Source organism: Arvicanthis niloticus, chromosome 1 (assembly GCF_011762505.2).
Source record: "Arvicanthis niloticus isolate mArvNil1 chromosome 1, mArvNil1.pat.X, whole genome shotgun sequence".
NCBI classification, from domain to species: Eukaryota; Metazoa; Chordata; class Mammalia; order Rodentia; family Muridae; genus Arvicanthis; species Arvicanthis niloticus.
Window position 1 is genome coordinate 139966231 of NC_047658.1, and position 17451 is coordinate 139983681.

Here is a 17451-nt window from a genome sequence, read left to right on the forward strand (position 1 = left end):
AATACTAGAGTAAAAATGCCTTCTGTTATATATAACAAATACCAAGTCATTTGAGAGTGAAAATCAAACTGCAAACTATACAGCTGACAAGTGATTAATAACTATAATCTATAATGCATTTAAAAACTTAAAACACACACACACCACCCAATCACTAAATGGTAAACAGTCTAATGAATTCAATACAGTTCTCAAGGGAATAAATACATATGAACAATAAATATTTGAAAGCGTTTTTTAGCCAGCAAAGAAATGCAAATTAAAACTGTCTTGATATTCCATCTTATTCCAGTCAGACTGGCTAACATCAATAAAACAAACGCCAGTAAAGATATGAGGAAGCAGGAATCATATTTATACAATACTAGTAGGTTTGAGAGCTGCTGCAGCCACTACAAAAATCACTATGGAGATGAATTATATACCATGAAACAAGGAATTGTAATTCAGCATCCCAGAGAGATACTTATACCACCATGCTTTTTGCTACACTATTCCTAATAGCGAAGATATAGAACTAGCCTAGATGTCCATCAACAGATAAATATTTGGAGAAAATGTGATGCACAATGGGATTTTAGAGCTATAAAAAGGAAATTATCATTTTCAGGAAAATTAATGAAAAGTAGAGATTATAGTAATTAAATAAGCAGGGTCAGAAAGACAAATGTTGTATGTTCTCTTAGCAAAATTACAGTTATGAAATAGCAACAAAATAATTTTATGGTTGGGGGAGGTCACCAGAACATGAGGAACTGTGCAAGGTAGCAGCACTGGGAAGATGAGAACCACTGGTCTACGGGGAAGGAGAGACAAGGGAGAATATGGACTGATCACATGTGACATGAAAACAAAAGGAGGATCTGGACATGGGGCTCACACAAGTAATCTCTGTTCCCGGAGGCTGAGACAGACTGCTATGCCTCAGAGGCCTGTCTGGAGTATACAGTGAGTTGTAAGACAGCTTGGGCTACAATGAGACCCTAAACGACTCAGGAGCAGGGTAAAGGAGGTGATGTGACTGCTTTTAAATACAACACATCCCTGAGCAACCACAACAATCAGGTTTACAGAAGAATTAGCTCCATTGTCAAAGGCAACACTTTCACAAAAACAAGCTTATCGGGAGTAATGTGACATCATATTTTAGAAGATAGGTATCAGTGTCTAACAGCGTCATTAAGCCTTGACAAGTGCTGGGGGAAGGGGAGCTAAGAAAACAATATTCATACATATTAACTCTCCTAGAAGTAAATAAATCAGAACCTAGACTGCTCAGGTAGGTGCTTAGTGGGTATTACACTGACTAATATCCATGTTCTTTCTTCTTCTAAAATAGTTATTTTTCTTACTACTGCTAAGTTAAAATACTTCTCACTGGCTTCTCTGGAATAGCTCTAACATTTGTTTATAGTTGTGAAGTAAAGAAAAACCTCTCACTGGACAGTGGTGGCGCATGCCTTTAATCCCAGCACTTGGGAGGCAGAGGCAGGTGGATTTCTGTTCCAGGCCAGCCTGGTCTACAGAGTGAGTTCCAGGACAGCCAGGGCTACACAGAGAAACCCTGTCTTGAAAAACAAACAAACAAACAAAAAGAAAAACCTTTTAAACCTTTTAATTCTTTCAGCCATCCAACAGCAGCTAAAATGCTTTACAAGTCGGCGTTTATACTTCTCAGCTACTAGGAGCCATTCCCATCAAATTATTTAAACAACTAACTGCAAGCTCTCATTTTGGATAAAGAAACTTTGGTCTAGGATGATAAGTAATTCAATAAGAACTTAAAGAACATTTATAAAAAATAACCTACTATATTTGACATATAATGGCTACTATATAATTACACAAAAAATACAGTGTGATTACTAAAAAAAAAATGGAACTGATTTAGCCATCAAATTATAATGGTCTCATGTAACAATTCACAGTATGGCTAAGTATCCATAGCATTATCCATTTGTATGGACTTCAAAAAATAGGACACATGATAATTGACTTCTCAAAGGACCTGAAAATTTTACTTTTGTTGTCTATACCCCAATAAAGCTACAAACACAGTTGATAATAACCCAATAGATGGAATAAGGGTTTTATTAACAATCTGTGAAGTCATGACATTCCAATAAAAAGTTTCAGTCAGTGCTGGATACAGTGACATAAGCCTGTGAGTCTTAGCACTCAGCAGACTATAAGATAGAAGGTCCAAGGTTAAGGTTCAAGGGTAACCTGGGCTACATAGGGATCAAGATTATCTAAAGCACATAAAACATCCCTGCCTCTAAAAAAGTTTAAATTAGCATGTTGCAATTGCCATCTACTGGGAAGTCACTGAATTACAGTGATAAATCAGGGCTATGGGCTATTCCTAAAGCATATTTCCTTAAAGTCATGAAGACAGTAATAATGTTTTGGTTTTGTTTATGGGGACAAAGTTTCTCCATGTAGTCCTAGCTGTCCTGAAACTCACTTTGTAGACTTGGCTGTCCTCAAACTCAGAGATTCGCCTGCCCCTGCCTCCCAAGTCCTGGGATTAAAGCTGTGTGTCACCATACCTGGTGACAGTAATCATGTTTTAATTCTATCAAAAAACCACCAACAGACAAATCTCTTGCTTAAATGTCTTCCAATTCCATTATCAACACTACCTCAAGACAGATTCAAGACTACTGTGTGTCTAGGCAGAGGTTGGTGGTGGTAGCAGCAGCTAAAATTTGAGTAAAGAGGCAGCCCACAGAATGGAAGGAAATCTGTCATTTGCCAACTGTCTGACAGAGGATTAATATCCAGAATGCATAAAGAACTCGAAAACCTGTCCAATGATGTGGCTGACTCCTTTAATCTTGGCACATGGGAGGCAGAGGCAAGCAGATCTCTAAATTGAAGACCAGCCAGGGCAGCCAGGGCTACTCAGAAAAACCTTATCAAAAAAAAAAAAAAAAAAAAAAAAAAAAAAAAAAGAAAAAACTACTGCTATATCCTTAAATGACTTCAAAATCCTGAAATGAAACAGAAACATTCTGCTTTGTAGACAGTGAATGGAAATATTTTATACAGTCTCCAAAGATGAGCTACATACCCATCTATCACTCATAAAGCACGGATATAACTGCAAACGTGGAGAATGTATTTCAATTTTGCATAAACACTAATTTTAACAAAATATACACATTGCTGTATAAAACTAAGAACCACCACAAGACCAGTGTAATTCAGAATTACCTTTAAACGAATATAATTTTAAATCTTTTCATTTTAAGCTCTGGTTTCAGTGTGGATAACCTATCACTGAACAACTGGCTAACGTTTATACTGCAGTATTTCCTAAGTCACTGCAGTGTTCTACAAATGGTCTCTAACCCAAAGTCCCAATTCCATGCCTATCAAGTCCCTACAGATGCAAACGCAGCCTGTGACAGTGAATTCCTGCCAGGCTTCGCGTAGAGGGCAAGTCATTCTTAACATCAGCATCTTCTGTGAAAGCATGGCCAGCACTGAACAAACACCTCCGCCTTTGCACAAAGAGGGAGGAGCAGGGCCGGCACGAGCGGACCGGCTTCTTCCAGCCGCCTTCTTACAAGCCTAGTCCTGAGGTCGCCCTGAGCGCCCCCAATCCTCCAGTGACCAGGCCGCCTACAGGAGATGTCCTTGCGGACGGCCGGAGTCTCCCGCCAGCGCTGAGACCTGAGGGCTCGCGCCCGGCCGGGCGCCAAGGCGAGGCCCCGGACGCCCTTGGAGGTTAATCCGCTGGATCCGGGGCGGCGCTCAAGTGTGACCGACGCGGGGGCAGGTGACTGTCGGGCTGGTCTCCCCAGGTGAGCGCCAGGCCCTGGGGGACCGGGAGGGATGGGGGACGCACCTGGCCCGGCCCCGCGGGAACCCGCTACTCACCCAGAGGCAGGACCAGAGACGACAGGAGCCTTAGCCCGGCCTCACACAGGAAAGAAATGTGGCCCGGGAGAGAACGCTTCCGGGGGCTGGAGCCCCGCCCCCCGCACGGAACATGCGCAATCTGCCGAGCGCTGGAGCCGGCCTAAGGCAAAGCGACGCAGTGCCGGGCGCATTACCGTCCCCATCCCACACATTAGTACCCGCTGTGCCGATACATTCAGAAAGGTACATAGGATGAACAGAGTGCACCCCAAAGGGCTCTGAGTTCATCTTGCGAGACTCAGAAAGTGAATTGGGAAAGACGCTTGAGACATGAAATCCCTTGCTACTCTGGAGCTGTACACAATCCTGACAGAGGAGCTTTTTACAGAAGGCAAAGAAATGCTTCCCTGGTTTGATAAACTTTCACCACCCGCTGCAAGACCTCAAGCTGCTGCGCAGACGCGCATGGCTTCACCATCTGCCTTTCGGTTTCTAGGGTGAACTCACCCTCCTCCCCCATCTCTGTACTGATGACACCTGGAGGTGGTGCCTGAGAATCCGCCGAACGCTTGAGCAGCCAGGCAGACAAGGGAGGTCTGGCAGTTGGGGCAGAATAGGGCATCTGGTGACAGGTTTTGCATATTGATGACTTTTTTTTTTCTTTTGCCCCTTCCTCTTGCGAAGTGAGGGACGTGACACCAAGGTTCCGAGGAACCATATCTGAAAGCCAGCCCTTTCTGAATATATACACTACCAAAGAACAAGATAAGTAGACACTGCCTCTAAACAAAAGGAATAAGGCAGCCTTCTTAAGACCTCTTTATGTTCCTGGAGGAGGCAGTTTGGTTTGCTCTGTTGTCAGGGTTATCTTTTAAGGCTAAAGAATTCTGCAGCCAGGCTGAGATTGGTGTCCCATGCCTATTTTTCCAGTATTGCGGTGGCTAAGCAAGGAGGATTGCTTTATACCCTGAACCACATAAGTAACACACTGTTTCCTCCCCTTGCTGACAGTTATATTAGTAACGATATCAATAGCTGTGTGGAAAGACAGCCTAGCAGTGCTTCCAGAGCCTGGAAAATTCCTTGTTAAAAGACTGTATTGGGATCCAATAGAAGAATACACAAGCCTGGTGGTGGTGACGCCTTTAATCCCAGCACTTGAGAGGAAGAGGCAGGCAGATTTCTGAGTTCGAGGCCAGCCTGGTCTACAGAGTGAGTTCCAGGAAAGCCAGGGCTACACAGAGAAACCTTGTCTTGAAAACCAAAAAAAAAAAAAAAAAAAAAAAAAAAAAAAAAAAAAAAAAAAAAAAGGAATGAATGGATATTAAAAGAGGGCATTTTGTTTTGTTTTAATTTTAGATTGGTTTACACAGCACACTCTTGAGTGGACCAACAATGGCTGTCCTGGTCGCTGCGCAGTGCTGGAGGCTATATGCCTCACCAATCCAACAAGTTTTAAGGATTCCTGGAGAACTAGTCTTTAGTCCATGGGAAGAATCTGGATTCTGATTTCAGTGAAAGATGCCAGAGGCAGGAATATGAGCAATGGCAGAAACACTAGGTAACTCTCCAGCACGTGAAAAGGCAAGCAAGCTGAATGCAAATCCCTGGGACTCCCTTATGTTTGGGCCAATATCTGGACTGCCCAAGTTTAGGATGAGTCTATCAATTAAATTAGCCTGATCAAGAGAATCCTTCCCAAGTATACCTAGTGGCTTTTCTCAGTGACTCTAGACCTTGTCAGTTCTGTCAGTTGACAGTATTACCATCACTGTCACTGGGACCTCCCTTCAAAAAATAATCAGATCCTTGAATACACATCATCAACAACAACAACAAAACAACAACACACACAAAAAGGAATAAAACAAAGTGGGTTTACTAAGTAAAGATACATGATAATACTTTTGGCCTAAGCTTGGGGAGATGGGAGAGTTCATAAGACAGTACACATGATCAAAGTGAATGTCACTGCTTATTTCCTTTCCAGTGGTTTGCGTATTAGTGGTTTGCCTAATGTTTTAATTTAGCAAATCCTAAGGAACTTTCTTGCTCCTGGGCCTTAAGAGATCAAATTACTGCCCAAAGGACAGTCCATCCTATCACAAGGACAATTGCTCAACTGTGTCCATAGCAACTTTGTTCATCAGAGCCAGAAACTGGAAACAAACCAGATGTCTCTCAACAGAAGAATGGATAAAGAAAACGTAGTACATTTACACAATGGAGTATTACTCGACTGTTTTTTTGTTTTTTGTTTTTTTTTTTTTAATGACACCATGGAATTTGCAGGCAAATGAATGGAACTAGAAAAAAATCATCCTGAGTAGGTAACCCAAATCCAGAAAGACAAACATGGTATGCACTCACTTATAAACAGGAATTAGCTGTTAGTAAAAGATAGCCATGCTATAATCCACAGGCCCAGAGGTAATAAGCATCTCTCTGGACAGGGGAAATAGATTCTGTGAACAGACTGAGGTGGGGGAGGATGAGAACAGAAAGGATCAGAGAGGGAGGGTGGTAGGGAGGGAGGGAGAGGGTACTGGGAGTGATAACTGGACTTTGGGGGCATTTGGGAGTGATGTGGAAACATCGTGCAGTGGAAACTCCCTGGAATCTACTAGGGTGATCCTAGCGAGGACTCCTGGTGATGGGGGACACAGAGCCTTGAACCGGCTATCTTCTGTAACCAGGCAAAGCTTCCAATAGTGAGTGGTACTAGGACACCAACCCAGCCACAAAACCTGCAACTTTCAATTTGTCCTGCCTGAAACACGTGGTGCAGAACATGTGGGAGTGGCCAACTTGCAGCCCGTTTCACCACAAGAGGGAGCCCATGCCTAACACTGCCTGGGTGGCCAGAAACCAGAGGCTGGATAGCCTAGAGACCTAGGATAGAACCAAAATCGACTAGTAAAAAAAAAAGAGAAATAAAGGAAAGAAGAAAGAAAGAAAGAAAGAAAGAAAGAAAGAAAGAAAGAAAGAAAGAAAGAAAGAAAGAAAGAAAGAAAGAAAGAAAGAAAGAAAGAAAGAGAAAGAAAAGAAAAATAAAGAAAGACCAAAACTACATCACAGCCGAGATGATTTCTAACAATATTCTACTATATTCATAGATTGGTAACTAACCCAGTTGTCATCAGAGAGGCTTCATCCATCAACTGATGGGAGCAGATGCAGAGACCCACAGCAAAGATTAAGCAGAGCTCAGGGAAATCCCCAGAAGGGGTGGGGCAAGGATCATAAGAGACAGAGAGATCGAGGATACCATGAGAACATGGCCCACAGAATCAACTAAGTAGGGCTCATAGGGGCTCAGAGAGACTGAAGTGATAAACAGGGACCCTGGATGGGTCTAAGCTAAGTCTTCTGCCTGTATGTTATAGCTGTATAGCTTGGTGTTCTTGTGGTACTCCTAACAATGGAGGTGAAAGGCGTCTGACTCATACATCTGCTCTTGGGACCCTTTTTCTCCTACTGGGTTGCCTCATCCAACCGTGATATTATGGGATGTGCCTAGTCTTTGTAACTTGTTAACCTATGTTCAGTTGATATCCCTAGTGGGCCTGCTTTTTTTAAAGGGAAATGGAGGAGGAGGAGGAGGAGGAGGAGGAGGAGGAGGAGGAGGAGGAGGAGGAGGAGGAATGGATCTGGAGGAGAGGGAAGGGTGGAGGGAGGAGAAACTGCAGTCAGGATGTAATGTATGATAGAATAATAATTTTTTTAAAGATATCAAATTACTGGCTTTCTACAAACCACACATGTTCCTTCCCAGAAGTCAAAAAATCAATAGAGGGGCCTTAAGTCCAATTAGATTTGATTGGATGCCACCAAGATATGGATGCCACTTCTGTACCAAGAGTTATTGTGCCCTGCTGGTCATTTTTGTAATTCATATGCATCATAGCTTGGTAGGACTATTGCTTCTTTCCCTTGGAACTTTTTAATTTTAATTTTTTTAATTTTTTTAAAGTTTTTCGATACAAGGTTTCTCTGTGTAGCCCTGGCTATCCTAGAAGTCACTCTGTAGACCAGGCTGGCTTCCAACTCACAGAGAACTGCCTACCTCTGTCTCCCAAGTGCCGGGATTAAAGCCCGGCACCACCACTGCCCGGCTTCTCCCTTGGAAGCTTGCATGACGCCTGCCTTCTGGTATCAGGAAAGCTCGTCCTCAGGGAGAAGACTTTCAGTCCAGTTCCAGCTTGGATCTTCAGTGTCTTGGGCACTTGGTGTCTTCAGCAATAGGGACTTAACTTTCAACCTCTAGGAGGCAACCTAAGGTAACAAAAACGCCATGTAATGTTTTGGGAGTCTAGGGGCTTAATGCCTGGTATTGAGAGTTTTGTTGGATATTCTATGGGTTTTAGTGAGCATTGTCAGCCCAGTTGGGAAAGTTTTATTTAAACTATATATCTATCTTTATATCTATCTACATATATCTACATCAATATATAGACTTATGTGCATTAAGTGTAATTTTTGGTTAAAAATAGTATGATTTTTAATGGCTTTTTCCAAAATCTTTATCGTTCTCTTATCTTCCTCCTTCTTTCTCTTTCTGTATGGACCTACCTCCTTCCTCCCTCCTTAACGAAACACACCCTGGTTCTTTCTCATTTCAATGGTTTCCGTAGTTACTTCAAGTTATGTACTCACATCTGAAGCTCTGGAGTTAGGAGCCACAGAGAGAGCAACATTGCACATCTGTCTGAACCTGCATTACTTTACTTAATAGGGTCTTTTCTAGTTCTGCCCATTGACCTCCAGATTTCATTTTTCTTACAGCTGAGTAGTACTCCTCCATTGTGTGTTTGGACCACCTTTTCATTACATCAGTTGAAGGGCCCCTAGGTTGTTTCCATTTCCTAGCTATTATGATGAACACAGCTGAGCAAATATCTGTGGGATAGAATCTCAAGTCCTCTGGGCATATGCCAAGAAGTGGTGTAGGTGGGCCAAATGGTAGGTTTACTAGCCATATTTATTTTCAGAGTGGCCATACCAGTTTGCAATATCACTAATACTAAATAGGGTTCCCTTTTATGAGGATACCCTCTCTTCAATTTGTTGTTAATAAAACAAATAATGGCCGGGCGGTGGTGGTGGTGGCGAATTTCTGAGTTCGAGGCCAGCCTGGTCTACAGAGTGAGTTCCAGGATAGCCAGGGCTACACGGAGAAACCCTGTCTCGAAAAACCAAAAAAAAAAAAAAAAAAAAAAAAAAAAAACCAAATGTTTGTTTTATTATACGTCAGGAGAGCAATTCCTGATTGCTTTCTGGTCCCATTGGATTGGAGGACTTTTTCCACATCCTTTCATTTTAAAGCCGTGCCTATCTTTTAAGGGAAAGCTAAGTTTCTTGTAGACAAAAGATAGATGGATTTGGTATCTTGACCCATTCAGCAGGCCTATGTTTCTTGATTGAATAATGGATGTCATTAATATTTTAAGTTATTGTTGAGAAGTGTATGCTGATTGCAGTCATTGTGGTGGTGGTGTTGTTGTTGCTGTCTGTATTCCAAGTGTTTCTTCATGTTTCCATAATTATAGTTTCTTTTTTTTGTTCTTTTCTTTTCTACCACCTCTCAGATACGCTTACTTCTCTCTTCAGTCTGAAGTTCTACTTTTTAGGTTTTATTTAGGGCTGGTCTCAGGATAGAAATTGTTTTAGCTTGTTTGGCTCCTGGAAAGCTTTTCTTACTATTTTGACTATGGCAGACAGTTTTGCTAGGTATCATAGTATAGGTTGGTAGTTTCGGTCTTTTAGAATTTGGGGTGCCAAATTTAGAAGCCAGTCTCTTCTGGCTTTTAAAGTTTTTAAAAACTCAGTTGTGACTCTTGGGTTTTCCTTTACATGTGATGTGTACTCCCCACCCCCCCACCCACCCCCCAGCAGCTTCCAACACACCTTCTTGTTTTTTTTCTGTGCACTTAGTGTTTTAGCTATAATATTCTACAAGGATTTTAATTTTTGGCCTTATCTATTTGGTGTTTTGTATGCTCCTTTTCTCTGTATGGGTGTGTCTTTCCTTGGTTTGTGGATATTTTCTCCTGTGTTCTTGATGAAGATCTTGTCTGTGCCATTGAACTGGGATTCTTCTCCTTCATCTATGGAGTCCTATGATTTGAAGGTTTGGCCCTTTCATGGTATCCTACATGTTCCTTTTTTGATTTTGATTTTATTTTGTTTTTTAATTTTTCCATATTCTTTGCTTGTTTGATCTATTTTTACTTTATCCTTGAGTTCTGAACTTCCTCTATATATCAGGCTGGTCTTGATATCACAGAGATCTGCCTGCCTCTGCCTCCAAAGTGCTGGGATTAAAGGCATGCACCACTACCACCTGGCTCTTTTTTGTTTTTTGTTTTTAAGGAAAAATTTTTATTTTTATTTTTATTTTTATTTTTATTTTTATTTTGGTTTTGACTTTTTTTTAAGACAGGGTTTCTCTGTCCAGGAGCATGCTCTGTAGAACAAGCTGGCCTCACCTCATACTCAGAGAACTGCCTGCTTCTGCCTCTCAAGTGCTGGGATTAAAGTAATAGATACCACACCAAACTACTACTACTACTACTTCTTCTTCTTCCTCTTCCTCCTTTTTCTTCTGTTGTTGTTTTAATTTAATTTAAATTAATTCTTCTTTTTTTAATGTAGAGGTGCTCTGTCTGCATGCATACTTACACACCAGGAAAGGGTATCAGATCCCTTTAGAGATGATTGTGAGCCACCATGTGGTTGCTGGGAATTCAACTTAGGACCTCTGAAAGAGCAGCCAGTGTTCTTCTGAGCCATCTCACCAGTCCTAAGCATTTATTCTTAATATTATTTAGTGCACTTTTTAAGTTCATTGAGTTGGTCTTTATTGGTTTTTAATGTTCTTCAAACTTCTTGAGTTATTTGAGTTTATGACTGCTTCTTTAAACTGTGTGTGTTCTGTTCTTCTAGGTGATTTTTATTGGAGAACATTTCTATAAGACTGGTAGATTTGGAGGAGGAGGTTACTTTCATATTGTTTATATTTTTTTGTGATGAGATCTTGTCATGTGTACTTCTTATGTTAGGTCTGTGTCTGATATGAACACAGCTAATGGGAACATAGCACAGGATTTACCTGCTGGGTTGGATTGGAAGTTTAGATATGGTTTAGGTGAGTTGAAGGCAGATGGACACAGGCGCTGGGTTGGCATTCAGGATGGGTGTTCTGGTTCAAGCTTGGAGTTTGGGGGTAATGTCAGAAGGTGTGTCCTAACTAGGACAGGGCACTAGTTGTGGGGCTTGGGTTAGATCTGGGAACTGGGGAAGGTACGTGAAAGGGAAGAAAGGGACAGGTGGACTACAACAGGTATAGGACCTGGCCGGCAGAGAGGCTGGACATTGTCCTGAGAAAACCTGTAGGTTGTGGGTGGGTGGCCTTATGCTATAAGAAATAATTTTGCCTAAACCAGTCCATCAGAAATTAAACAGACAAACATGCACGATGATTCTCAGATGACTTTAAACCATAGCTTGAGAAAGTATGCCCTGGTGGGAGCTTTAGTTGTACTTCTGCAAAAACCTTTACCACTAAAGTCCAAAAGGCCAATCTGTCAGTAATCCAACTAAGATAAAGACATCCGAGAACAAGCTGGATGTGGTGGCTCAGCCTATAATACCAGCAGCTTGAGAGTCTGAGACATGGAGATCACCGTGAATCTGAAGGCTTTGAAGCCAGCCTGTTCTACAATTTAGTCTCAAAACAGAGAAGGGAAGGGAAGAGGGAGAGAGGGAGAGAGGGAGGGAGGGAGGGAGGCAAACAGAGAGAGAGAGAGAGAGAGAGAGAGAGAGAGAGAGAGAGAGAGAGAGAAAACTACCAAACTGAAACACCCTTTCCATAGTTTTCACAATAAAACTTGGAATAAAATCCCTTTGGAAGGAAAAATTATCCAGAAATCTTTACAGAAGCAAACAGGTCAAACCTGAGTCTATTCATCATTGCTCACTGGAATTCAGTTGACAGTGACTTAGGAAGGAAGACTGGAAGTTCAACACATACGTGAAATCATACAGCAGTAATTATGTCACTACAATTGTTAGTTGGTAACCATGGTTTGCATAAAACTACTATAGTATAGAAAATAATCATCTTAATTAGTTTTGGCATTTGAAATTAAATAATATGGGCAAATAATTAAAATAGAGGAAGAATATGAAACTGTTTGTGAAGCCACGGTGTGCTATGGGGGTAGGCAAGGGAGGCAAAATTAAATGCTTTCTCTCCTGTAGGAATGATAAGATAGAATCCAGTCAAACATATAGGGAAAACCACTCTCAGAAGATTGGAATAACTAAGAGGCTGAATTGAAAGTTCCACTTTATGAAAAGCACAGAGTTAAATAAAGATAGCAGCAAAGTTAAGAAGGCATATTGTTGTAAATCTATTTTCCTTGCTTTTGTGTTTTTAAAACACAGTACATAATTTTCAAAGTGCATAAAGTGAATTATGTAATCTCCTCACACTAGTAGAATAGACTAGTACTAACCCACAATAGACTGACCTTTCTGCATAAACCTTTTCTTGGCAGTGCTACCGACCATTTATCTTTCATAGCTCCTGCTACCCAAAGCCACTTTCCTAGAACCTAAGTATTTATTTTAGATCTACAATATTTTGTTCATCTTTCACATATTACTCAAACTCTACTCTTCAAATGGTACTATCTGTGGACTGCTCCAGGACTGATGAGGGGAAAAACGGGGAGGGGGGGACCAAGCTAACAACAGCCTCATTAGCAATTTCAAGGAATAGACAAAAGATTAACTGCCCTGGGATCCTTTGAGACATCTTAAATGCCCTTCCTCGGGGTTTTGTAAGTGGGGGAGGAGGTGAGAAAGATTCGATAAGAATAACAAAGGGGGAATTCTTTAGCCAAAACGAAGGAACCACAGTTGAAATGTTCTCTCCTGTGACAACAGATTGATCGATGAGGCATGAAACAAGGCCAGATGCTGGGGTTCCAGGATACACTTGACTTCCCATCCTTTATAACCTGGAACAGCTTTGGCTGTAAGTAGGTCACTCGCTTGCTCTCATTTACCTGATTCTAGGAAAATGCCTCTGAAAGCTTTAGAAAAGAGCACGTACTAGTGTTTTGCATTTTAAAAATTAAGCTTGCAAAGAAAACCCTACAGCCCATCCCCACCCAAACAGGACCTTCTCTCAGTTAGATGGTTTAACTGGTCACCTTGAAGCATTTTCGTAACAAATTTAAATGGACAAGAAGTCTTTGAGATTTTATAAATGGAAGTTCTCTCCGTTCGTGTGTATTCTGTTCACATCTACAATCCCATGTGCTCAACTTACATTAGTACTGTACTCAACTCACGAAACTGTATGTGGAAGCCGCATCTCTTCAGATGGAACTCTAAAAGAGAAGGTGCCCAGGGGGCAGAAGGGATTTTTAAACCTTTTTATTGCTTTTTTTTTTTTTTCAAGTCTGGAATATTTAATTGGGTTTCTTAGGTTCCATTCCTGTGGACTTAACCTATGATGGGTCAGGAGGGAAGGAAGGGCTATGGTCCAGGGATAAGATCAGGGATTGCCTTACTGGTTGTAGCATTACTGCTGACACTCAGCAGGATGAATCTGCTCATGGTAACATTCTTAGAAAGTAGCCCTGTCAGGGCCTCTTAGCTACAGAATTTAAGAACATAAGATTGACATATAGCCCTGGGTTTGAACTTACATCAGGGTGACTTTAGTCTTCTGCTCACGGGCCTCAGTTTCCTACATTTAATGTGGGAACAGTACAGTATTACCCTGAGAAGTAAATGATACAATACATATGAAATGCAAAGCAGGAGCAGAGTCTCTGACTGTGTCGCCTGCCTTCAGGACCCTTTCCCTCTGGGCTGCCCCCATCTAGATGTGCCCAATCTTACTGCAACTTGATATGCTAAGCCTGGTTGATATCTATGGGGAAGCCTCCCCTTTTCTGAAGAGAAAGGTAGAAGTGGGGGTGTAGAGTGAAAAATTATAAAGGCCATCTTATCAAATATGTATAAATTTTTCGCCTTAGACCTTGGGCAGAAAAGCACCTGCCAGCAGGTTTGGGTCCATCTAATTAGTTACAGAGGAGGGGGGAGTTACAGTACAAAGGCCTGTTAAGAACATCCCAGAAACTGACTGGCCAAGGGAAGAACTACACCCTGCCCCATGGTACGGCCTACTAGTGTTCAAAAAAGGTAAAACAACCAATCCTGTGCACCCGCGAGAAAGTTCGATTTTTCCCTACCCCGCCCATATATAAGCGCTATGCCCCTGAGCCACGAGGTCAGTCCCTCTATCCCCTATGTGAGATATGGGGATATGGGCTGGCCCAGAGCTCTGATATAATAAACCACCTCATGTATTTTACAGCAAGACGGTCTCTCGTGTGTCCTTTGGGTGCGTGTTATCCTGAGACTTAAGTGGACCCCTTTTTGGGGAGTCCCGGACCTTTCAGGGGGAGGGGAGGGGGAACGAGGAAGAGAGGAGGGAGGGGAAGTGTGGTTGGTATAAAAAGTAAATTAATTAGTTAAAAAAATCATAATCATTCGGGGGCTGGAGAGATGGCTCAGCAGTTAAGAGTACCGAAAGCTTCTTTCAGAGGTCCCAAGTTCAATTCCCAGCAACTGGTTACCTGATGGCTCACAACCATCTGTAATGAGAGCCGATGCCCTCTTGTGGTGTGTTTGAAGACAGCGACAGTGTACTCCCATACATAAAATAAATAAATAAATCTTAAACAAAAAATCATTCAGTGAAGTTAACCAAACTAAACCAAATAAAACAACAATTACAACAATAAAACACTAAAAACAAAGCAAAATAAAAATGTAAAGTTGAGTACTTGGCATTTAAGATGTGACCAAAGTCCATGCTGGTGTGTCATGCGATGATGTTAATATTCCCTCATTCCCTGTAGTGTATAAGGAGAATCATTCTTATACATCCCTTTGACTTTACATGAGGACATGACCCCTTATATGTTTCAACTTTGGCATCCTGCCTGCAACAGTATGGCCTGATTTATGAAGAGACCATACACAGTTCCTGTGACCTCTTAGTTCATTGTCTTCAATGTTTATCTTCCCCTCTCCGGAGTCTTACTGATCAGTAGGCCATATAGTAGTGAGAGTAGTTATTTTAAAACCTATAAAATTTGATCTCTATGACCCTAAGGTAAATTTAAAATATTAATCTGGGTGTGGGCGCTCACAACTGAAACACAGGGGGATGAGGTAGGAGGATTTTCATGAGGCTGAGGCCAGTTTGGGCTAAATAGTGAATTCTAGGCTAGTTTGGGCTATAGAGACTTGTCTCAAACAAACAAACAAACAAACCCTAAAATTAATTAAAAAATTGATTAATCCATGAGAATAACTGTGGCTCTTTTTCAGCCCATTGTCAGTGCTGGCTCTGGTTATCAATAGCTATTTATTGGCTATACTGCCTTTGTTCTCACCGCGTTCTAAAGACATAAATACAAGAAGAATGTCTTTAGACTTTAGCGGATTTATTATTTTTTCAGCTAAAGTTTGTCTCTGATAAAAATTTGCTTATTGGAAGGTTATATAAGTTGTTTTGCTAATTCAAAAAAAATTAGCAGATGAGAGTATGACCCTAAACCAGTTGGTGTTTTAGAACGGAATACTTTGCTGTCATCGTGTTTTCTGTAAACCACAACCATCTTTTCTACCTTCAGTGATAACATCAGCGTTGTTATTCACATAAGAGTTAATTCACTGAAGCTCACTCAACACATTTACTCAAACATTTGGTTTATGGATGTGATACATGCGTCTATTTAATTCATGTTCACAGGTGTTTGCACGAGAATGGAGGCTAGCGGTCACCACGGGGTGCTCTCTGTAACTCTCCACCTTATTTTCTGAATCAAGGCATTTCGGTGAGCCCAGAATTCACTGATTGGCTAATTTAGCTGGCGAGTGAGCTGAGCTTCCGGAATCTCCTTGTCTCCACCTCCTAGCACTGGGTTTGCAGGTGCTGCCTCCCTCGACACTACGTGGGGTCTTGGGGGGGAGGATGTGAACTAAGGGCCTTGTGTTTGCGTTGCAAGCACGTCACCCACTGATGGAGACGCTCAACATTTAAGATGCTTTCCTGTGTGTGTGTGTGGGGAGAGAGAGAGAGAGAGAGAGAGAGAGAGAGAGAGAGAGAGAGAGAGAGAGAGAGAGAGAGAGAGAGAGAGAGATTCAACAGTGAATGCATTTCTTCCACAGGCAAAACCTAGGGCAGAGTTGACTAATTTCAGGCATCGAAATCCCTGCTGGGCCTTCTCTTTTCGCCACAGGGAACCGGCAGCCACGCACTGGCAAGCCAAGCTTAAAATCCGCACCCCTCCCCACTTCTATTGTCATTGTTTCTGGATCAGGGGAATAAAACGGAGGGACGCGAGAAGAAAGACAAAAGGCAAAGCCTGCGACTTGAGTTACAGAACTGCAGGAAACCAACCACAGTAAATTGGCAGAGCTGAAAGCCCCATTCAACTTCAAAATAGTGCACCTGATAGAGTTTCACAAACCCTTCTACCTTCCTGCCCGCCCTTGTTGAGTTTAAATACCAACCCAAAGCCAGAGGCTTGCTCACGCCCTTTTCTTTAGGTCCCGGAGTTCTGAGGAACCAGAAAAGGGGACCGGTGGTGGCCAAGGAGGCCGAGATGCTGACTCCCCGAGTGTTTTCTTCCCTGAGGTGCTTTGTAAAGAGCTGAAAGGATGCTAGAGTCTTAGCCATCTACCAGCTGCTTCAGAATCTCAGTCTCCTCCAGCCTTTGTTGGTCTCTAGCCCACCTTTGTCCCAGCCTCATGCTTGAGACTCTTGGAAATAAGTGTCAGTCAGTTTCGTTGCATGTTATCTAAAAGCTTACAATTACCATATTTTAGTTTAACGAATAATTCCTTCTTCGGTGAATAAACCAAGAATGTCAGTACTTGAACTCACACTCACAACCCACACAGAAGTCCCAGGAAATACGTTATATGCTCCTTATTCCTTAGAAAGCAGGCTGTGACATACGTGTGTGAGTGAGTGTGTGAGTTCAAGGTGAGCACTACCACCGTGATATGTGCCCAGCTCTTATGAAACTACATTTTACATCTCCAAATTCTGTTTCTGTCAAGTTTAGGTAGGTAAGAAATGTATACAGTTTCCACTGAAATAATCTGAAATACTCAAGATGAAGATTATTGCTGCCCTATACAAATATTTAATGCACCAATTAGATTGCTAAAGATTATGTCACACTATACTACTCTTTGTATAATATTGTGAATTGAAGTTGCCAGAATAAAGGCCACACCTATGCTAAAGATTCTTTAAGACTGATTATGATTTTATTATTGTGGAGGGTTGGAATGCTGCAGATCCTGAGACAAATTATTATGGACTATCTTGATTTCCATTAGCAGCCATTCATTGTTCACCTGTGTGTCTGACAGACTATTATCCTTTGTACTAGCTTCTAAAATTTGGGGGATATATTAATTTAATAGACCACCAACTTTTACCAACACAAAAGCAAAGAATGTCAACAGCTAACATGT

At 41.7% G+C, this 17451-nt stretch overlaps 1 protein-coding gene across 3 annotated transcripts in view; it reads right to left on the minus strand.

Moving 5' to 3' along the window:
* Atad1 (ATPase family AAA domain containing 1) overlaps nucleotides 1-17451 on the minus strand; it is a 66030-nt gene that overhangs the window by 38903 nt on the left and 9676 nt on the right. Inside the window, exon 1 of one of the 3 annotated variants that reach the window (XM_034498720.2) lies at nucleotides 3889-4040. The exons of 1 other annotated variant lie outside the window; for it this stretch is intronic. The gene's annotated coding sequence lies outside the window, so the exon portion shown is untranslated. One more of the 3 variants, XM_076919159.1, reaches the window with a different exon arrangement.